General features: G+C 42.8%; 1 protein-coding gene across 2 annotated transcripts in view; it reads left to right on the top strand.

Moving 5' to 3' along the window:
* Positions 1 to 369: 369 nt before the first annotated feature.
* LYN (LYN proto-oncogene, Src family tyrosine kinase) overlaps positions 370 to 24,286 on the top strand; it is a 120,404-nt gene continuing 96,487 nt past the window's right edge. The window contains exon 1 of one of the 2 annotated variants that reach the window (XM_057498061.1): positions 370 to 590. The gene's annotated coding sequence lies outside the window, so the exon portion shown is untranslated. The remainder of the gene's footprint in view (positions 591 to 24,286) is intronic. The other variant, XM_057498062.1, reaches the window with a different exon arrangement.

The following is a 24,286-nucleotide window of genomic DNA, read 5'->3' on the forward strand; positions in this document are numbered from 1 at the left end:
CACCCCACTTCCTAACACCTTAGGAGTAGGTTACCAGGGAAGGAAAGGAGACGCGAGACGTCTCGTCGAAGTACTGGCTCCAGAGGGTCTTCCTGGAGGTGCTTCTGTCCTTCTCTCCTGGGGAATCGGGCCCGAGGCGACTCGCCGCTCCCAGGCTGCACACTGGGAAGCCGGGTTTGTGCCCTCACAGCTCTGCGCGACGGCCACACCAAAGCCCCAAACCTTGGGCTGAGGCCAAACGGTCACTTCCCCGCCCTCCGGGCGCAGTATGCAAATCCGAGCACCAGGAAGTAGCTGGAACCTCTCGGCCGAGCCCAGCGACAACCAGTTCCTCTCCCGCAGCTCTGGGCCGCCCGCCGCTCGCTCCCCGGCGGTGGCGCCTCCGGGCCCGACGCGCTGCAGCCTCCAGTCCGCGGCAGGCGGGGCAGCTGCGCCTCTCGGACCCGCGCCCCAGCCCGCAGCCCCGCGCGCCGTGCCTAGCCCGTAGCCTTCCCTGCGCGGGCCCGCTGGGCCGCCCCGTCGCGCTCCGCTCTGAATCAAGTCACCGTGGAGCGCCGCCGTCGCTGCCCCGCCACTTTCACCCGGAGCTGGTGAGTCCCAGGCGCTAGCCCGGGGGTGGGCCGAGGGCCGCGGCGGTGCCAGTGGCCAGCGCCGGCCCGGGCCGACCCAGGGCCGGGAGGTGGGGAAGGGGGTCGGCGCGGGCTGCGGATGTAGGGGACGCGCGCCGCTCGGTGGCCGCACCGGCTTCCAGCCCGGGCGGCGAGGGCAGCCGGTTGCCTTGTGCCTGTGGGCAAGTGGGCCCGGGGAAGCGAGGACGCGGGGGCGGCAGCTCCGCAGGTGTCCCCTCCACCAAGCTCGCAGGGGCGTGGTGGCTGTGCAGGCGGGCGGCGGGCGCCCGACGGGTCATTCTGGCGCGGCCCCGAGGCCGGATGCAGTCTCGGTTGGGGCCGCTCCTGGCGAGGCGGGGAAGTCCCTGTCCACGCGGAGCGCGCGCGGCGGGCATCCTGGCGGGGACTCCTGGGCTTGCACGCTCTGGTCTACAGGCTGGGTGCTGGGCCCCAAGGTGCGGGCCCAGCCCGGCTTACCGGGCCTGCAGGCAGCTGCCACTTCGGGAGCCCGAGGCAGAGTGCGGCGTCGAGGGGCTGCTGCTACGGCTGGCGCGCACTTCCCGCGGAGCCCGGCGCCTCCGCGCGTGCAGAAGAGCAGTCCCTTGCCCCCCGGCGGCTGGGGGGAAGCAAGAGTTATCTTAAGAATTCAGGGCTTGCATTTCCTTCGCCCTGGGGGAAGGGTGTAAGCGTTAGTTCCCACTCCCCAGCGTTATCTCGGCGGGTGGTGGCGTCTTAACGTCGCTCATTTCTAATAGCCGGCTTGTCTGGTGGTAGGTCTCTCTCTCTCTCTCTCTCTCTCGTCTCTCAGACTTAATTACCCCAAATCCACCCAGCTTCTATGCCATCTTAGAAACTCCTCTCCAGTTCTTTCTGTGTCTTAATTACCCCAAGTCCACCCCCTTCTCTGAAAACGGAGTTGAATCCAGCTTTGCAGTTGCCTAGCTGGGTGTGAACTTGGGCCTATTATTGAAATTCCTCGTTCGAGTTGCCTACATATTTACCTTCTGAGCTATGACTTGCACTGTGAAGCCCCAAGCACGTACTTAGGCATTCCTTAAAGGGCACTGTTATTATTGATTGCAAATTCTGCCTCTGAAAACGAGGCTCTCTGGTTCTCTGCAGTTTCTTGATTTTAGAACCTAAGGCTACTAACTAACTAATGAATAAATAAATGAGTGAATGAATAAAAAAAAAAAATAGAACCTAAGGCTACATGTCCAATTTAGCCACCTGACTTAGTAGTAAATCTGCATAATAAATACACGGGAGATTTGCTGTTACAAAGCAGGGCTCAGGAGTCTGACTCACCCCTAAGAATTAGCCAATAAGGACGTTGGGCTTACTTTTGACTTGTTGACTGCACCCTCATCAGTAGGGTTCAGGAGCACAGGGGTGTTCTCTCTGTACAGGCAAAACCTTAAAAAGCAGTGTGGGGATAGGATGGGGGTGGGGTGGGGGAAGGGAATGAAAGAGTACAGACATTTACTAAGGATTCCGAATTGCTGAGTGAGGTAAGCTCTGCTGGCAAAGGATGAGGTGCCCTGAGTCCCTGGCACTCATTTGGAGGTAAGAAGGGAAATGTCTTGAGGCTTGGGGAAATGTAATTTGATCACCAGAGGCTTTTGGTGACTGGGGTGACCCCTCTTCCTGAGTGAAGGGCGGAGGGCAGCCAGCCGCTTAAGGGAAGAGAAAACAAGAACTAGGAAACCTGAGTTTAGGTCTCTTCCCCATTGACCAAAGCTGTGATTTGGGGTAAATTACATGAGCCATTTATTCAGCCACCATTTCCTTCATAGCAGTAACCAGAGTTGTATTACTATTTGTCTGCAAAGCTCCATGAAATCGACTTTGTCTGTCTTGTCCAAAACCCCAGACTCAGTGCCTGACACAGAGGCAAGATGACCTGGCAGAGAGAATGAAGGTGTGCTCTGAGCCTGGCTCTGTGCAAGGCCAAGGAGCAGGGCAGGTTCCTGAGGCTCTCAAGCCCACCTGCCGTCTCTGTCCTGGTGCCCCAACTGGATTTACAGGACTTTTTAACTGTCAAGTGATCCCAGCACTGGTGTTCTAAGCAGGAGTCTCTACTCAGGCCCTGTTACTCTGCTGTCACTGGGAAAGAGGGCTCTATTCAGAGTGTAAGATGTAGCCGGCAGAAGTAGTTGGCCCAATCAAAAGACCCACTTTATAGTAGAGTCATTGGTGTTGCAAAGGTAGGTGGAGAATTTGTAATATCTCCCCAATCCCAAGAGCATTCTCTTAGCAGAAAAGTGGTCCAACAGTCTTGAGAATCAGTGACTTTCAAGGCCTTTTAGTTTCATTGTTTATTTTTGTATTCAAAACTGAATCACCAAAATGTCTGAAATGTTAATTGGCTCAGGTGAATATCTGGAGTCATAATTTAACAAAATTGAACCATATTATCCCTAAACAAACCATACTAATTTTAAATCTGTATAAATAAGAATATATTGGGACATGTCCACAGCATGGAATGTCGTCACAGCTCACTCACACTGCTGATCTCAATGACCTTCATATCCTCAGACAGTTTTAACATTTGCAAGGCCACCACAATCCTTGGCTGGGGCATTGATCACTGACATACTGGGCACAGACGTCCTCAGACCTCTTTGGGCTCTTCCTAGTGCTGCTTGTGCTAACACCTTTCACTTGTCCTGGGCTCTGAAACCTGCCTGAACTCTGATTTCATTTGAATATCTCATGGTCCCCTAGGGTTTGTAGGCACGGACATAGAAAAAGAGGTTTAGTGGTGCACCTAAGGTCATAGGCCTGGTTAAGTGGCATTGTTGGGTGGAGTAAGTGTGTTTTTTGGCTTCAGCATTAGAGCTTTTCCTACTTTTCTGCCTTTGGACCTGTAGCAGGTACTTAATTACTAATAAACACTTTAAAAACAGAACCACAAGTTAATTTTCTTCTGTCACTTGGTAATTGAACTAGATGGCTAACTGCTCAGGACAGATGAGCAGATGGACCCTCAGGGAACTAGGGAGATGAATTTCTGTGCCTTTCAGCACTGCTTTCTGCTTGGGGAGGGGGGAGCTCTGATAACTGCCAACGTCACACTTACACTGGCTGCTGTCAGAGCCGCTCTCATGCCTGCCTTGGGAGCTCTCAGGTGTTTACTGATTAACACACAAGTGCCCAAGTAATATTTTGCAAAGGGGTTCTCTCCAGTCTCTGCTACAGGTGCCTGTCATGAACCTATGGTCCTCCTTGTGTGGTTGTTGTAACAGTGAGAGCATCATTTGAGGGGCCAGTAAGGAGGCAGAGCCCATATGATGCACATTCAAACATGCACCCCATTCACTGAGCACCTGCTATGGGCAAGGTGCCATTCTAAGCCCACACTCCTACAGAAGACATACACCACCTCCCATCTTTAAGATTGGTAATGAAGAGAAGGACACGGAAGAGGAAGTATGGTAGGGTTTTTTTTGTTTTTGTTTTGTTTTTTGTCAGAAATATTGAAAGACCTTACAGCTGCTTAGTTTCCTGATACTTACATTGTGAAATGTTGAGTTCACTCTATCATCATGTCTACAATTTATTTTTAGTAAGTCCCCATTTAGAGGAGAAGCCCAAGTATAAAAAAATAGTATGGAAATCTGCCAATTGAGGAATTAGAATTTTTGGAACAGGAATTAGAATCTTTGGCTTACACTAGCTGGAAGGACTCTCTTGTAATTTAGAATAGTAAGTTTAAATAGTTACTTGGGTTGATGTGTTAAAAAGTTTCATCCATGCTGACAAGTTGTAGGGGCCTATAACACAGGCTTGTTCTTCATTTTGGGGCCTTTTCTTTAGTCTTATTCTGTACTTCACTTTCTCTTAGTCCTGAATAAGCTGCTAGCATTCCTTATTTGCCACAGAGCTGTTCCTTGAAAGTTCTATTTACCCTCAAGATATAGTCTGCATTTTTATAGAACTTGTCCAAAGTGTTGGTTATTTACTGTGCTTTATTAACCCTCTGCATATTTCCAGTCTTCCTTGTCTAGCTCCCTTCTCCAACTCTTTCTCCTGCCTCTTACAAGGCTTTCAAACCCTTAATTGATGTGATTAAGGGCTGCCCGCTGTTCATGGGAAAAGATTTTGGGCTAGCCTCATTATTGTAACTGTGTTCATTTTTCATAATACTAAGATATATAAATGGTGTCCCACAAAGGCACACAAATGGAGATGCATAATGCAGAAAACATTTGAGTGGTGTTTGTTCACGCTCTAGGCTCAGCTCTTATTGCGCTGTAGAACGCCAGAGAGAGGGCGCCACTCATGGAGTCCAGGGTCTTTATTCCCATATTCTTTATGTAGTTCACACTTCAGGGGAAGTCAAATAGTGCTGGACCTCCCTGGCACCCTGCCCTTCCACAGAAAATCACTCTCACTACTCCTCCTGCCTCCGCATCATGCTGAGTCTTTCCAATCTCCTCCCTGACTCTTGGTACATCTGGTGGGGAGTGGTAGTGACTTCTTTGGGCCCAATCCTCGGTGTGGTGAGAGTACCCAGTGAGATTGGAGAGGTAGGTCTGGATTCCTTCTGCCTGTGGCTAAAGCAAGATGTCCTTTTGGCGTTTGGTTTTCTGGCTGCCTCCACTCTTCCAGTAAATGTCAACCCCACGGGGCTGAGGCAGATGGAGAAACTTGTTTCAGAGAGATGGTCTGGAGAGGGAGGACCACTTCTGCTTTCCACGGGGAAGCTGCGTCACGGATAGCCAAACTGCAGCAGAGGCTTGAGAGAGGAGGCCCGCGGGTGGAGGCTGGCGGGAAGCGATACTTCCCCCAAGGTCTCAGGCCCAGTCATTTGCCTGCAGCCCCGCCTTCTTTCCACCCAGCACTGCTTTTGCCTCAAGGTTCTTTCTACCACCTTCTTCTCTGTTCATTTTCATTTTGCCTTGAGAGAGTTGGAGGGCTGGCAGGGAAGGAGAGGGAGGAAAGAATGAACCTCATCATCCTTGTAAGACCCTTCTCTGGTGAAGCCCATGCTGGCTGTGCTTGATTTTTCAGCGACTTTTTTCAGACAGATGGACATTTTGAAATTCCCCATAATGGAAACTATTACTAAACTCCAAGTAGAAGTTTTGAAATCTTTTAATGTTCAGGCAGTATTATAAATTTCTTAATCCTAGCTACAATGGTTCAGTTCTGTTTTTTAAAATTACTTAAGCTAACGGCCTTCTGTTAAATTTTGGGGATAGAGCAGTGACTGTTTCAAACTTCTTTGACCAAAACCTGTATCAAGAGACATCTTTTACCTTGTGCCCAAATGCACATCTACCTGTATGAAAAAAAAAAAAAGGAAACAAAATCTGGTGAAAGACTGCCTCTTCTTAACTTGTTGGGGGCGTGGCCTTTTGAGGCTAGCTTGGGGAGACCTTTCAGAGTTTAAAATGCACAGAGGTGGGCCTGGCCATTCCACAGGCAACACTCCCTAGGTAGGTGTATTAAGCAAATACAAATAAAGATACATCCATACAGTGGAATACCTTGTAGATGTCTTTAAAAATAATATTAAAATACATTTACACTTCCTAATATGATATAGGAGACTAATAAGTGATATAATGAATTATATAATGAAATATATAATTTTTTTTATACACCTTTACTTTTTAAAAAAGAGCACCACTTATACATTTTAAAACAGAGGTCTAGTGAGCAATGACATGAAGCCAGCATGACTGCAGAGGGAAGGTAGAAACAGTAGGGCAACTTGGGGGCAAAAGTGGCCATTATGATACTTCCGTGGATATATTATAAACAGACCTGCCCCTGAAGGGACTAATGTGCTATGAATGTTGTAAACAAAAATATTTTCTTAAAGAAGTGTCGACTTCTTATGTTTAGTTATATTTAGTCTTAGATTTAGCAAGCATTTATTTTCTATTGTCGTTGATATACAATATTATAGGTGTGCAACATGCTGATTCAACAAGTTTATACATCACAAAATGTGCAGTGCAATAAATGTAGTTACCATCTGTCAGCAGACAGTTATTACGATATTACTGATTATATTTCCTATGCTGTATTTTCATCCTGATGACTTACTTATTATATAATAAGAAGTTTGTACCTCTTTGTTCTCTTCACTTATTTTGCCCATCCCCCCACCTCCCTCCCTATCAGATCCAAAATATATAAAATATATAAAGAATTCATACAGTTCAACATCAAAAAAACAAAAAAAATTTTTTAAATGGACAGAGGGCCTGAATAGACATTTTCTTCCGAAGAAAACATACAGATGGTCAACAGGCACATGAAAAGTTGCTCCACATCACTAATCATCAGGGAAATGCAAATCCAAACCACAATGAGATCTCACGTCCCACCAGTCAGAATGGCTAATATCACAAAGCAAACATTCCTTGAGTACCTTCTGTGGGTCAGGCACAGTGTCAGAAGGTGGGGGACAAACGTGTGGATGTTGGGGAAATCCTGAAGGGGAGGGAGCAGTGTGAGTGGGAGAAGGAACAGATGGATTGTTCTCAGGGATGGTTCGTAGGCCAGAGAATGCTTCCTAGCCAGGTGGCCGTAAGGCACGGAGGACCCTTGTGCAGAGCACTAAATATTAGATTTTTTGTGTAAACGAAGGGGAATCATTTGAGCCTTTTAGTGGGAAGCCAGTTTTTTCTCATCACCATCAACTTCTTGCCTCAACTCTTTCATAATGGGATATTTAAAAATAGCGTCAAATAATGAAGAGAGATTGAGCACTCAGTGCTCTAAATAGGTGGATGTTTAACAGAGGGAATAACAGGGACCTCCACCGAGATTAATTTGGTGCTAAAAAGTAACATTGTTGCTGACTTCCATAACAGCAGAAGGCTTAAACTTGTAGTCATTAGTCATTAGCTAGTAGGTACTTGGTAATTGCCCTAAATTGTAATGATCTTGCCCAATACTTACCTAAATGCTGTTAATGATCGCAACACTATTGAAGAAATGAGCCATTTGGAGTTGAGGTCTAAGTTTCTATGGGGTTGTCAGTATTTTCCATTTGATTTAAAGGAGAATGCATTGTAAAGCAGAAGTTTGGTTTTGGGATTGTTCTCATGATATGTAAACTAATTTATTAAAAGCATCACCATAACTAAGAATGGCAGTATTTGGTTAAAATGGCATAACTTCACGATTATTCAAAAAACTACTTTGCATGATCAGATAGAGTATACTGAATATCTACTTTATTCAATGCCTATGAGGGACTGCTAATTTTAAATTTTTGGGGAGGTAGTATAATACGCTGGAAAAAAAATGGACTTCCAAATTAGATCTGAGCTTCTGTATAGACTCCCATGCTTGACTTTAGACAAGTTATTTATTCTCATCACTTCGTCATTTATAAAATGATGATAATAATACCCCCTTCTCAGGTTTGTGGCTTTAATTACAGAGCTAATATGTAATTTCCTAACATTGTTTTTGGTACACAGTAGGCATATAATAAAAGGAAGCTCATTTTACTACTTGACTATGTGCCTCCCTCTTAGAGGGGAGGAACTATGTTCATTCCTTACTTCAAAAAAATATATTGAGTAAAAAGTTTATGTACTGTCAGCCTGATGACAATTCAGTCTAGTGGGGAGTCAGTTATAAACCATCCCACTTAGCAGTGTTTGCCCTGTGCTGGAGGCTCAGGTGTTCTGTCGGTTAGACTTCTGATCTACCTACAAGGTAGGGGGGTCTGTAAGCCCAGAGGCTGCAGGGTGAGCAGGATGGTCTCTGCCTTCGCAGATACCCTAAGGAATGAGAGTGTGGGGACATAGATGTGGTTTTCACAGAATGTGACCGGTGCCATCCTAGGTGTATGTCCAAGGTGCTCTGCATGCATAAGGAAAGGGCTCTTAGTGATTGTGAGAAGAAGATGCCTAAGCCAGGTCCGATAGGGGGAGGAAGAATTCAGCAATTGGTGGCCTTAAGTGGAAATGCAAAGGTGTAAAAGAGGCTGGGGATCCCAGAAAGGGGAAAAGTCCTCTGACTAGTCTACAGGGATGAACTGCATCCTTAAATAATGAGAAGTGTTATAATCTGGGGAGTAACAGATAAACACGGTAATGGACACAGTCCCTGTCTTCAAATGAATTTTCAATACAGAGTTTATAGTCACCAGTATAATCAAATGTGCTGTAAGAGTTCTAAGAGTTGGTGTTTGTCTGTCTGGACAATGGACCACATTGACTTTTCAAATTGTTTTAAATTTAAGGGATGCCAAATGTGTGCAAAAAAGAAATGTTAACCAGTTAAATTTCACAATGGGTCACACACCATTTGCTTTCTGGTTTTCCATTATTTAACAAATTTTAAATAAGATAACCAATAAAGGAGGATTTCATTGTAATTTTCCTTTAATTCCTTTACAAATGGATAATCTTTGAAGAGCCTAGTAGACAAAAAAAATTCTGAACACTTTGGTGAATAACTCTCAGCTCTATAACATTGCTGCTATAGTTATAAGTATTCAACTAAAGTAGTACTAAGCAGTCCAATTTAGCAAATTACTTGTCCTTTCTGGTGTCGCATGTCAGCGGCTAGGCTCTTGATACCACCTGTGCACCTTGGCATCCAACATTTGAATCATAGAACTTCACAGGAGGAGGTTTTGGCGGTGTGCTTACACATTGTCTTCAGAGGGCAGTCGCGGCCCCTGGTACATTGGGTCTCCACTGTCACTATCTGCCCCGGATGCTTCTAATGCAGGTGATGGGGGCCGCATTCTGAGAAACACTGTGATGGCAATAGTCTGTTGCCCAAAGTGGCTCATTTCATTTTTAGACAGTTGTGGATATTAGAAAGCTTTTCCTCTTGTTCTATAATATTTTATTTCCATAGTTTATGCCTGTTGATTCTAGTTCTGCCCTCTGGCAGAATGGTTTTGATACATTTGAAACCAGCCATGGTTGCATTGGTTAAATACCTGTTTATTGCGGCTGTAGATATAAGATGTGGGGGGACATTATTGATTGCCTACCCATTCAGTGCTATTACCCCACCTCTCTTCCTAAAAGAACCCAGATCATTTCAGGATCCATCTTCTCCACTGAGGTTTCAGCAGTTTTCCCATCCCCACCTCCAGGGTGGCCCTGACTGGTCAAGGCTCCTCTTCTTGCCAGTGACTGGTTCATGAATGGGTACACTTTGGGCTGGACAGTAATCAGTAGAGCAAAGAAATGTTTATTCTAGTCACATAGACTGCTGTGGGATTAATGCTGATAACTGGCTTCTATAACCACCATTTATTTTTAAAATGTCTATTTATTGAGTATTGTGGGTTAGGCATTGTAGTGGGTGCTTTGGAGGAAACAAACATTAATAAGTGTTTTGTTCCTGCCCTAGAAGGGTTTATGGTACACTTTTCTCTCTGGGCTGTTCACAGACCACAAGGCTGACAAATTAATGTGCTGTGGTTATGGGTGGGACAGTAACCTTCTTGCTCAGGAGATCCCTTGACACCTGAATCAGTCTCCAGAAACCAAAAATTTCTGGTAAGAAGGAAGGCAATATGTGAGGAGGTTAGAGCACAGAATATGGAGTTAATCATATTATGGCTCAAATTCCAGGTATGTCCCTTCCTGGCTCTGGGACTGCTGGCAAGATTCTGGCCTTGCTAGCTAGTCTCAGGTCCTCATATTTAAATCTCTGTGGTTGATTGTGAGGATTCCAAGATGTAATTGACTCAGAACTAGCTACACTTGAAGCACATAGCCAGTGGTAGTCATTGGTATTGTTATTATCAAAAGAAAAGTTGTGTAGCATGGCTACAATAAAAATAAATGAATAAAACCAAAACAACAAGAACCAGATAATAAATGTTAGCAAGGACATGGAGAAATTGGAATTCTCGTACACTTCTTGTGGGATTGTAAAATGGTACAGCTGCTATGGAAACCAGTGTGGCAGTTCCTCAAAAAATTAAGCATAGTATTACCACATGATCCAGCAATTCCACTTCTGGGAGTTTACCCAGAAGAACTGAAAGTGGGGTCTTAAAGAAATATTTTTAGTCCATGTTCATAGCAGCATTATTCACAATAGCTGAAGGATGGAATCAACCCAAGTGACCATCAACAGGTGAATGGCCAAACAACAGGTCATATATATATATAGACAATGGAACATTATTCAGCCTTAGACAGTCAGGAAACTGACGCATGCCAAAACATGGATGAACCTTGAGGACATTAAGAGAAATAAGCCAGTCATAAAGGACGAATACAGATCTTCTTCAACTTACAGTGGGGTTACATCCCAATACACCCATTGTAATTTAAAAATACCATTAAGTCAAAAAGGTGTTTAAAGCACCTAACCTATTGTCCAGCATAGCTCAGTGCATCCTACCTTAAACATGTTGGACCCAGAGTTGGGCAAACTCATCGAGCACAAAGTCTATTTTATGATGAAGTGTTGACTATTTTGTGTAATTTATTGAATCCTGAAAGGAAAGTGAAGAACAGAATGGTTGTATGGGTGCAGCACAGTCATAAGTGTATCAGTTGTTGACCCTGGTGATCCCATGACTGGTCAGGAGCTGCGACTTGCTGCCACTGCCCCGTGCCGCCAGAGGATTGTGATCTCACGTCGCTAGCCTGGGGAAAGATCAGAAGTTAAAATTGGAAGTATGGGGTGTATTGGATGTGCGTGACTTTCACATCATTGTAAGTTTGAAAAATCGTAAATTGAACCATTGTAAGTCAGGACCCGTCTGTACGGTACAATTCCACTTATGTGAGGTGTCTAGAGTATAAAATTCATAGAGACAGAAAGGAGGATGGTGGGTGCCAGGCTGATGGGGGCAGGGGGCTGAGAGTTAGTGTTTAGTGGGGACAGAGTTTCAGTTTTGCAAGATGAAGAGCTTTGGAGAGGAATGGTGGTAATGGTTGTACAAGACATGAATGTACTTAATACCACTGAACTGTACAATTAAAATGGTTGAGATGTGAATTTTATTATGTGTATTTTATCACAATTCTAAAAATCACCATCCAATAGTTGCTTGATAAGCAGAAATATGTACAAATAGATGAGGGTGGTCTAGTAGATATTTCACTGAGTTTGATAAATTGCCCATATACTGACTGGGGATTTGCCCATTAACCTGCCAGGTGTTCACTTTTTTGAGGGAGAAGGGGCAGAGTCTTTAACTCTGTATCATTTAATACAGGGCCATGGGGACTGATGGCCGATGAGATACTGAAATGGCTGTGGTGTGAGAGAGGGAGAATTTTACAAAGATAAGAGAACAAGGAGGTGCTTCCTCACAACACCCTGCCTGCAGGGGTCCCTCCTGGGGTGTGAAGAGGCCCTTCACGTTGGAAGTTTGTAAGCACAGACTAAGCTGTTCTCTTACAGGACCTTTTATAAAAAAGGTTGAACTAGAAGACTCTAAAAGGTGCTTTCTGGTTTGATAATTCTGTTATGTCTAGCCATGTACTCACCAATTCCAAATTACATAGTAGATAAGGGTTTTCAAAAAAGGCCTCCAATACAGGAGTGGTTTTTCTCTTTTAATTTAAGTGAAGCATACACATAGGAATTTAAGAAAGTGACAACCCCCAGATCAAAAAGTAGAATGGGCCCCCTCGACCTCCCCCCCACAACACTCTCCCTTCTCAAAGGCATCTATCATCCTGCTTCTAGTTCTAGTTTAATTTCCTATGTCAGCTTTTTAATAATAAATGTAAAAAATTGAAAAAGCAGTACAAAGCCCTTTGGTTTGGCAGATAAACAGGTTCTCAAGCTGTGGCTTTGGCAGGCTCCAGTGCCTCCCTGTGTGTTGAATTACTTCAGTTCAATTGGAGAGCAAGTCCTTGTCCTGCTTCATACCCTGGCTATTCAGTTGCTAAAATTCTCACATGTGAGTTTGATCAGACTCTCATTTAAATACCTGTTTATTCAAACATTAGTTAGTAAAATGAGATGGCACTAGCCATATGTAGCTTGCTTTTCTAGCCATCTCTGCACGGCTAAGTGAATTTATAAATGCAAATTTGTAAACGTGGGTGTGATAAGGGTGGTTTCCAGTGACCCACAAGTAATCAAACATCCTGCTATGTGACACAAAGCCAGTCTGTGCATAGACATTTGAAAGTACTAACTGGTTTTATGAATTCAGTTATGATATTCCTCAACAAAAAAGGACTCATTTTTCTAATGTGAAGGAACACAGCCCCCTTATTACTGACTATTTGTTCTGCTTCATGTAGTTTTGACATGTATTTTTGTTGGGGGTGAATGAGAGAGCCGTAATTTGACCTGTGGAATTTATTAATCCATGAAGTCATGCTTCATTTATTGATCATTCAGAAAACATTTCTTGGCTACTTACTGCTCATGCATATGCATACTTTTGACTTGCAGTCACATCCACCATCTCTAAGTAGCACAGATGTTCCATTTACACTCAGGAAGTTAAAATAGTTTTTTAAAACTAGGATAAGGAGTATACATTTCCATTTAATATGAAATATGAGGAATACACGACAGGGCAGTACCAATGTGCCCATCTTCCCGTGAAAGAGCCACAGGTTGTGGTCTGAGTCAAGGGCAGGAATGGCGGCACCCCAGAAGGACATGTGGAGCCGATGGTGGACCACCTGTGGCCCCAGCCCCAGTTTCACTTCCCCTTGGCCACAGTTCATGACACTTGGCATCTCTGCATGTTCACGTTCTTATCTCTGTTGGCAGCTGTACATTACAGAAGGTTTGCAAAAGGAGTGGATCCTGGGGACGGAGGGAAGCGAGTGCTCAGCCAAGGAGCCTGGCCAGAGCCAAGCCATCCTCATGTGAAGAAGTGGTCCTCAATTGAGAATAAAAAAGCTCAGGTGGAGAAGCAACATAACTGGATTCCTTACTTATCTGGCCAGAGGATGTAGGTGTGCATCAGTGACAGAACAGTCGCTTCAGAGAAACACATGGGCATCGTTGACTTGGGGGTGTCTGAGGAGTGGCATAATGTCACGCTTACCCCTGAGAGTCAGGATTGGGTTCCAGTCTGTGCTCTGTCATGTGCTAGTCTCAGGGCCTAAAACCAAGTTCCTTAAGCTCTCAGGCCTCCTTTTCCTGATACAGAAAACAGCAATCACATGCTTGTCCTCATCCCATCCAGTTGTTACAAGCATTACGTGAGGTAATGAACTTGAAAATTCTAGGAAAAATTTAACTCATTACACACTTTGGTTATTGTTTTGGATTAAACTTTAGTGCCCCCTTGCCTTTTCTTGCCTTTTAGGCAAAAGGAAAAGAGAAAAGATTTCCTTTTATTATTAGGCAGTCCTATAGCATGAGAGATAAAGCAATTAAAAAAATCCTACTTTTGTAGATAAAGATAAATAAATGCTTGCCTTATTTGGTAGAGGTGCACCCTCAGGCTCCTTCCCCTCCATGTAAGTGGCGCCTGGTTATAAGGTGGCAGCGAAGTAATGGTGTGACAACCTGGGTGCAGCTGGTGCAGGGACCAGAGAGCTGGTTTGTGCAGGCTCTGTGCCCTGGCATGCATATCCCAGACTGACCTCGTAGCAGTCTTGGCCTGTTTTCCACTGACGAGGAGATGAGGGCAGACATTAGTACATTTGAGTTTTGATTGATGGAACTTCTCTCACCCTAGAAATGTAAATTCAAATTTGATGTTAAGGAGAGTAAAGTTTTCACTCTTGTATTTTTAAAAGTACTTTTTTCTCCTAAATTTCAGAATGCTTTACATCTTATTAAATTAAAAACACCTTGAGATCAGGGACTAGCTTTTCACATGCTAAGCAGACCTCTAACTCCACCTGTGGTATTTACTAGGGGCTTGACTGCATAGGACCCCAACTTCTAACAACACTGGCTGGTAATCTCCTGTATCACTCTTCAATTTGCCTTTTCTGCCTTGGTTTCTTCCCTAATCTAATGGAGAATCTAGTACTTACTATGTACTCAAATATTTCAAAATCCTTTTAGTAAAGAAGAGATATACCACACTAAGCTATCAGAATAACATTTAAGATTAATAAACATTTTTTTCTTTTAAAAAGGGTAACAAAAATTTACATGAACGTGGATTTGGTTTTAAGAAAAATCCTTTTTTTGTGTGTGTGTTGTTTCAACTTTTATAATTTGCTATACAGTTCTATGATTTTAAATAGATTCATTGAAGTACCACTGTAATAAGAATGCAGAACAATTCTAACACCCCCCAAATAGCGCCCATGTGTTGCCCCCACCCCTAATCTTTGGCAACCGCTGATCTGTTTTCTGTTGCTATAGTTTTGCCTTTTCCAGAATGTAATATGAATAGAATCACACTGTATGTGGCCTTTTTTTTTTTACAATAAAGCTTTATTGAGATATAATTCACATAGCATATAATTCACCCATTTTAAGTATACAATACAGAGGTTTTTAGCACATTCGTAGTTGTGCAACCATCACTGCAATCAGTTTGAGAATATTTTCATCACAACCAAAAGAAATCCTATACCCATGAGCAGTCACTCACAGTTTCCACCAGCCTCCACTTCCTCCTTGACCTTGGTAGCCATGAATCTACTTTCTGTTGCTGTAAATTCCAGGCAACTGGTTTTAATGATACTTTGTGCATGGCTTTTGATGGTTTCCAGACTGAACTGTTTCCAATTTTATTACTTTAACTTTGCAGCATTTTGAGGTGTAATTTGTAACACAATTTCTGCAAAGCTTAATATTGTTGGTGGGAAATCTTAGTTTTTTTTATCAAGAAGGATTCTCAAAGTAGTTTTTGTCTTTTAGATCTTATTCTTGAAATTGAATAAAGGTACTTTCCATGAGAATCCTCTCAGATAGGAAAGGGCAGTGTTATTCTGTCTTGCCAATGAGTTTCAGCCCCAGGCAAGTTCACTACGGATTCGTATTCAGTGAGACAGGAATGACAATGGAACGTTCTTGGGGTAAAAGGGTTTATTACTGGGCTTGTTCTCCAGGCTATAGGGCGGGCAGGCGCAGCGCTAAATTAACATGTGCATCTAGCAGTTTGCAGGTCTGTAATCCTCCTTTGTCTCTGCCTAGCCCAAAACACTGGGCAAAGCTCTTTACATAGTGACCCAGACAATAATACCTTATTGCCTCTGGAAGCAGTCAGTAGCCTAGCAGCAGGTCAGTTTCATCATCAAGTAGTTTAGGTTCAGTTGAGGATCCTGGCCATAGGAACTTCCATTTTCCCTATGTATTCACACTGGACTCAAACTTACTTGGGAGGGAATCCTGGGAAGCTGAATTTTAAATCCTGAGAGTAGTTTTGTCCTGCTTCATTCTGCTGCTGGAGGGTGATGGCGGTTCTTGTCACCCTCAGCACCCCTAGGTTTACTTGGAGGGCGTGGTCTCTGGAAGTTCTGGCTTCCCCACCGAGAGAATGGACATGATCATGGACTCTCACAAGTGTCAAGTAAAATGTGATCATTTGAGCCAATGCTTCTTCCTCATTCCCTTCACTGTGAGAGGGAGGGCTGATGGACAGCAGAGCTGGTTATATGACCTGGCTCCACATTTGCAGGTATAAAGTCTCAGTTTCGGAGGTATAATCTTGGGCAAGTCACTTAAATTCTGGTCATCTCCATGTAGCCATCTGTTATGTGACAGTTGAGAATAGAAGATTTATTGGAGTTCAGCTGTGATTGTTTATGTGGATGTATTTGAAACATAATAGAGGCTTAACAAATATTTAATATTTGCTTTTCTTTTAGGTAATCATTTCTGGCCATTGCAGTCTTTAAGGAGCTTGTTCTGTGCAACTCTATGGAAATTACTGGAAAGGTTTTGCAAAGACTGTGGTACTTTGAACTTAGGTGCACGCTTGGACCTGAGCCAGTGTGTTTTGAAATGTTTGTTAAAGCTTAGAAGCACAGTGTGTGGCTAAAAGGAAAGAATGTTTTATATGAATGATGGACAAAGGAGAAACCCACACCAGGATGACTTAAGTTTCCCAGGTATTACTTCCTCTGTCCCCATAGGAGCTAAAGGAGCTCTTTGGCTCTTAGAACATTAAAGCCGGACAGTCTAACCACCTAATGATGAGTACCAGGGTCCAATCTGAAATTATTTTCTGTAGGCAAAAGACTTATATGTAAGGATCAAGGAGAAGAAAAGAGCTATGGATGATTAGAAGGGAAAGCAAATTTCTTTCTTAACTGGAAGAGTTTTATAATGATGCCACCACGGTTAGCGCCTGTCTTACTTTTGTATCAGGTAGTTATTACCTTTCACCTACCTAATAAAAATAGCTGTCGTTACTGGGTACATGTCCTCTGTGAGGTGACCAGTTCCTGGCAAGGTATGTTATTGATAAGGAAACCAAGACTCAGAGGTAATATGTAAGTAATTTACTCCTTTAGTTACTAAGTAAATGCAGCCTGGGCCAGCTTGACTCCCAAACTGATGTATTTTATTTAACTTTGAAGGGTTACTTTAAAAAAAACCATGATTATAATATAAGGAAAGTAACATCCTTGACTTTAGTTTATCAAGTTGACTTTATACATTTACTTAAATTTAAATGTAGGAAAACAATTTCTCCTAAAAAACTAATAATAAATATGATGCAGCAAACATTTATTGAGTACACACTCTATCATTAATTATTCTAAACACTTGCAAAGTTTTTATTCATTTAATTCTCACAACAACCTTATGCAATTGGTACAGTGACCATACCCTTTTTGCAGATAAATGTTAATTTATGTGCCTAATATCACGTAGCTCTGAGAGATGGAGCTGGAACTTGAACCCAGGAAGTCTGTCTCTCTCAAGCTCAACTCTATGGCTACAGGAATCTAATGTGTAACCACTCTGGCATGGGGCAGACAAAAGCCCAGATGCTAAGAACAAGTCGGCATAGCCAGAGCAAGAGAGAGCCCGCAGTTGTGCCAATTTGGTGTCATTTTTACTATGGTCATGGCTTGAAAAGACAAAAAGAAAAAAAAATTCATTGAAATTGCACTGAAAATTTAAACACTAAATCAAGAGTTTAAAACATGATAAAATTAAGCCAGTTGAATTTATGTACATTAACTTCAGCTGGCAACTCATTTATATCAACTACAGTTGTCACTGTTTGTTGGCAAAGAAATTTTCCTTTTCCAGCAAAGCAAAGTGAAGCAAAGCAAAGAATTTTTTTATAGCTAAGACTGAATCATGTTTGGATTAAGGCTTTTCTTCACATTTTCTTTTGCTAAATACTTACCTACTTTGTGTTTTTCTTCCCATTAAGCAGTAGTTCTCCAGTATCTTACATTCTCAAACTCTTTACCTTAAAGTGCTGCTACAAAACCTTGGACTTTGAAAAGTTTTTAAGATTAGAGTTAATAGATTATTAATGGCAAAAGATAGTATAATCAGCAAAGAATATACAGATCAGGTGAGTCACGTAGCCATTTTATGCTCATTCCCCTTCTCTTTTCTTTGTGGCATTTGCAGAATGTATCTATGATGCCTGAGCTAAACCAGTTTCTTCCCTGGGAGGCACCAAGTGCTAAGCAAAAGGCCGTGCTTTTGCTTAGCACTTGGGCCTCCCTGACTGAATGTCTCCTGTATTTATGGATGGCTATTCCCATTTTTGAATGATAGCTCTTTGAAAAGAAGTTGGCAGAAAAATGGAAGAAGTTCAACTTTTCCTTTAAATGGGAAGATGTAGTAGGATCCCTCTACCTCCTTTCATTACTGGGGTAACAGATGACTAAGTAAAACCCCAATTTTCTCATCTTAATGAAGTGTGTATAAGTGAAGAGTTTTGACATTAACGTAATATAAAAGGAGCTGTTTAATCTCAGTGGCAGCCCTTGTGCTCATTCTTGGGCTCCTGCAGGATCCTTTCTTCATACACCTTATGGCCTAACTGCAGTCACTCCTGGTAACTTACCTGGACTAACAGGTCCCGAGTATGGTGGCTTAGACCTTGGTGTTTGGCAGAGGTGGTGGGGGTTGCTTTCTGTGGGGATGAGGGTGGAGCTGGGGGAGTCTTGTATCAATACCTTTCATTCCAATTCAGAAGGAACATGGGGCATACACCTAAATGAACCCCACTGACCGACAGCTTGGACTTGTAGCTGGGCATGTAAGAACCTGCAGGCCATAGAACCTCTGCCCCATCTTATACCAACCCTGTGAGATCTTTCTGAGCCAGAACTGGATGCAGCAAGAAGAGAGCACCTAGCTACATAGCCTGTACTAAGTCATTATCTAGTTGTACTTACTGGCTCAGCCACTCAGCCAAAGATAAACAGATGAGGAAAACCTAAGCCAAAAAGGGCATGGGACTGTGATTTGGGTTAATACACTGCCCCAGGATGGTAGTGGATTCATTACCAGCCAGACACAGGAAAGCATCTGGGGTTAGAAAAGCCAAATGAATCAGTGCTGATGTATCATCATTTAAAAAATATCTCACCATATTTATACCAATGGGGAGATGTCTTCACAGTGCACATCCAGAGAAGAGCCCTTCTTTGAGGTATTTATTTAAAGCCTTCAAAAGAACAAAGCTAGGAACAATGAAAATTATTAAGGCTTCCTTATGCAAGACTTGTAGTAAAATCCAAAAAAGATGAACTAGGCCTCAACTAGAGAACAGTAACTAACTGAATCACTTCCCATGTTTTTGACTGTCAGTATTTTGTGAAATGAGCATGTTGGAAATTTTCTGCTGTTCTAAGTTTTACCTTTAAGATCAGGGGATAGATTTTTCCTGGGAAGCTGTTCTTTCCTGTAAGTTCTTTCTATATGTGGGTTTATAGCCTAATCTGAATACACTGAGGTTGTTTGAGACTCTCCCATTTGAAAGTGATTTGTTACCTCTTTATGATTATCCTGACTTATTTGTTTATGAAGAATTTAAAGTGTTTTGCTCTTTATGTAGATCTTGAGTTTTAAAACATGAAGTAGCATTGTTTTACCAATTGTAAAAATATTCCTAATATTTGAGAGTGGATTAGAATGACTTTTGAAATAAAGGAAAATGATTGTGATAGTTTTATAATAGATAAATCTGAGATAAGTATAAGTGAATTATGTTTTCCATAAAACATACTCCAGTGCTAATTCTTTGTGAGTAGAACCATTTTCTTTATGGCTATATATAACCAAATTCAGAAATAAGTAACTTTCCATTTTTATTAGGTTTCTAGAACAAAAATAAGGTTCACAGAAGCAGAAATTGATATGAAAGTCACCTTGATTGCATACCAACAAATAAATGTGTTTGCAATTGTGGACTCTACCTATCAGAGTTTTTTTTTTTTTTAATCCCCTGAGCATTGTTTCCATTTTGAATTCAGGTATGGAGTTAGGACGGCAATGGATAAATTCCAACTCCAGTCTTGAATAAGGGCATTGAACTGTAATGCCATATGGGATAACTGCTGTGGTAGTTAACCAGCGGGGTACCTGAATTTAAACTATCCATGGCATTTTCACTGCTATGATTTCAGTTCTGACTTGGAGTGAAGCATTCGGTAAGGGGTCCAGCATTGTGGTACTGCACGTTGCTCTTTCAACAGCAGGTGAGGTGGTAATGTAGGGCCTTTGCAGCGGTTCCCAGCCCTGGCTGCTCATTAGAATCCATGGGGAGCACTGAAACCAATGCATGCCAAAGTTGCACTCGGACCAATTAAATGGGAATAGTGGGGGACCCAGGTATCAACACTTTTAAGAGCTCTCCTCAAGATCCGGGTTGTGTACAAAGGTCAAGGATCATTTCACTAAATCCAACCACTGTGGAATCTTTGTACAAAATCATTCAGATTAATGAATTAGGGTGAGCATGTTAATATCTGGCCGGTTCCCACCAAATGCCAGATGTCCTGGAATGCTAAGGTGTGCCCGGAATAGCTACCTGGCTAGTAAAGCTACCTTCAAGTCCCCCTTGTATGGAGATAGGTATGGAGTTAGGATGGCAATGGAAGGGTGACCACTTGGGGAAGGGTGACCACTATGGGTGCCCATGAGGAGGGTGGATGGTTCCTTGGGCTTGAGAGTGTTTGATCTCCTCAGTCTCTCCCACATGCTTGAGAAGCGCCTAGAGTGACAGGGACATGCCAGCTGCTGGGGTGGCCTCTCTTACCATCACATTGTCTGGGCTCTGCTGTGTGGTGGTATGTGGTGGTGCATAGAGCTCCTCTCACTCTCAGAGCTTCATGTTCAGGCTGGAGTATCTCCCATGTGCAGGGGCCTGCTCCCTTCTCCCCGGGACATGCTGCCCCCATAGTTCTGGGGGGTACCCATTCGTCTTGACTTCCTCAAAGCCGGGGCTCTCTGAAAGCAACCCGTGGGTGAGGAAGGCTTTCGTGGTAGGAAGCCATGATGTAGCATGATCCCATCATAACCTGACAGTCAGTAGTTTGCTTTTTTTTCTTTTTACATACAACGGGTCAACTGGTATGCTCAGAAATGGGAACATCTGTTTGGTTAGAGCACTGGAGTGGTGAGGTCTGCCTTGTGAATTTGGGCAAATTACCCCCATCTCTGAGCTGCTTTTTTTTGCTGTTGGAATTCCTTATCAGGATGGGTTATGAGAGAGTCCATGAAAGTGCTCTGTTAAAACAATAAAGGACAGAAGTGAAATGAACCCCAATTTAAGCTGCTGAGCCAGGGCTGTAAGCCCCCAGCCTGAAGGAGGAGGAGCAGCCCTCCAGGAAACCAGCAGTCCGGCCCTGCCCTGCGCAGAGTTATCTTCCTCTTTCTGTAGCCATCTGCCCATTAGAAGGAAAGACCGACAATACTGAGGTGCTGGCAAGGACGTAGGGAGACTGGAGTGGAAAATGGTACAGCTGCTACAAGGAACCCTTTGGAGGTATAAAATCCAATATACCCCCACCTCACAACCAAGCTATTCCACTTCTAGGTATTTACACAAGAGAAATAAAAACATCTGAGCACAAAAGATATGTACAATGATACAGATAGCAGTTTTTTCATAATCTACATTTAAAAATCCTGGGAATGTCTCAAATATCTGTTGTCAGAAGAGTGGTTCAATAAATTTGGATGATATATTCATAAAATGGGACACTGCTCAAAAAGAAGGCACCAATACATGCAACAACTGGTTGAATCTTAAAAACATTGTATTAAGTGAACTGTCAGACAGAAAGACATACTGTATGATGTCATTTGTTATGAAGTACAAGAACAATGATCAGAAAGGAGAGACATGAGGGCACTTGTCTGAGGTGAAAGGCATGTTTTGATCTTGTTTGAGAAGGTTGGTACGTGTAGACGTGTCAAAACTGACCTCATACCGCTTTTAAGATCTTCTCCTTTCATTGTATATACATTTTTTGGGGATGGATAATCAAAATTTATTTTTCTTGTTTGTTTTATTGTGGTAAAATATAAATAACATAACAGTCACCATCTTAACCATTTGTAAGCATACTAGAACATTAAGGACATTTGCATTGTTCTGCAACCATCATCACATGCACCTCCAGAACACTATATAAAAATTTTGTCTCAGTAGGAAAAGCAAAATAACTGGAGAGGATGGGTGGGAAGGGAGGGATAAGGGGGAAATGGGCATTATGATTAGCACACATAATGTACGGGGGGCATGGGGAAGGCAGTATAGCACAGAGAAACAAGAAGTGATTCTATGGCATCTTACTATGCTGATGGGCAGTGACTGTAATGGGGTATGTGGTGGGGACCTGATAATGGGGGGAATCTAGTAACCACAGTGTTGCTCATTTGATTGTATATTAATGATAACATAATAAAAATAATTTAAAGATAAAAAAAAAGAAAAGCAAAATAAAAATAATGTCATATGGTAAGGTCCAATTAAGCTCTAACTGAGGTATTAACCTTGTGCAATGTGATGCCAACCCTGACATTCTGGACCATCTGCTTTCTCTATGGTCCTGAAACATGTTGAACATACTTCCATGATGGCACCTGTCATGTCTCATCACTGTTATCATTTGCTTGTTTCTCCCACTATTCCCTTAACTCCTGGTCTTGCTCATCCTCTTTTCTCTGGCATCTGTGTCAGGAAGCCTTTCATTAAAGTGTGTGAATGCCAAATGGCCCCAAGGTTGGAACTTGGCTTGGTACATTCTCAAGGTTTTTTTTTTCCAAATATTTATTTTTTATTAAGGTATTATTAATATTCTTTCTTATGAAGGTTTCACATGGAAAACAATGTGTTTACTACATTAACCCATATTGTCACGTCTCCCCCATACCCCATTGCAGTCACTGTCCATCTGTAGTAAGATGCCACAGAGTCACTACTAATCTTCTTTGTCATACACTGTCTTCCCCATGATCCCCCCACACCATGTGTACTAATCATAATACCCCTCAATCCCCTCTCCCTCACACTCCAACCCCTCCCCTTTGGTAACTGCTAGTCCCTTCTTGGAGTCTGTGAGTCTGCTGCTGTTTTGTTCCTTCAGTTTTGCTTCCTTGTTAGTCCATAAATGAGGGAAATCATTTGGTACTTGTCTTTCTCTGCCTGGCTTATTTCACTGAGCATAATACCCTCCAGCTCCATCCCTGTGGTTGTTAATGGTAGGATTTGTTTCCTTCTTATGGCTGAATAGTATTCGATTATGTATATGTACCACATTTTCTTTATCCATTCATCTACTGATGGACACTTAGGTTGCTTCCATATCTTGGCTATTGTAAATAGGGCTGCAGTAAACATAGGGGTGCATATGTCTTTTTGAATCTCAGAACTTGTATTCTTTGGGTAAATTCCTAGGAGTGGAATCCCTGGGTCAAATGGTATTTCTATTTTTAGTTGTTTGAGGAACCTCCATATTGCTTTCCATAATGGTTGAACTAGTTTACATTCCCACCAGCAGTGTAGGAGGGTTTCCCTTTCTCCACATCCTCACCAGCATTTGTTGTTCTTAGTCTTTTCGATGCTGGCCATCCTTACTGGTGTGAGGTGGTATCTCATTACGGTTTTAATTTGCATTTCCCTGATAATTAGTGATGTGGAGCATCATTTCATGTGCCTGTTGGCCATTTGAATTTCTTCTTTGGAGAATTATCTGTTCGTATACTTCACCCATTTTTTAATCAGGTTATTTGCTTTTTGGTTGTTGAGGCATGTGAGTTCTCAAGGTTTTCTTAAAGAAAATATGTCCCTGTGTTTTGAACAACTGTATCTGTAGAATGGTTAAAGAAACTATTTGAGGATATAGAATCTTGCAATGGGGAGCATTTAGCATAACTTTCTGGAACTGTTTGCTTCTGTTTAGTTTGTGTGTTTTTTCTTCTCTGCCTTCTTGCTGGAATCAGTTATGGACTCCCACACCCAACACCATGACTTAAGCACTTCCCTTCCTCCTGTGCCCTGTGGTTTCCTGTCCTGCCTTCAAATTGTCTATCTACACAACACAAACAGGCGTGGATGACTGCAGAAAATACTCTCCTAGCAGCTCAGAAGAGTTACAAACAAAACTTTAGGTTCTTCTCCAGAAACTCCAACAATCCCCAGGAATAAGAAGGATTATAAAATAATGAGGGGCTCTCAGATGCTGCTCTCTTAAAGGACCTGTCCACATGACTTTTTTAGCGCTGCCACAGATGGTCCCCAGGCAGCCCCTTCTTCCTCTCCTAAGCCTGAAAGCCAAAAATACAGTGATATGGGATAAGGGTTTCTATTCCCAGGCAGCCAAGCAGCTTGTGCCGTTTTTAATTGC

This window comes from Manis pentadactyla, chromosome 3 (genome assembly GCF_030020395.1).
Source record: "Manis pentadactyla isolate mManPen7 chromosome 3, mManPen7.hap1, whole genome shotgun sequence".
Classification (NCBI taxonomy): domain Eukaryota; kingdom Metazoa; phylum Chordata; class Mammalia; order Pholidota; family Manidae; genus Manis; species Manis pentadactyla.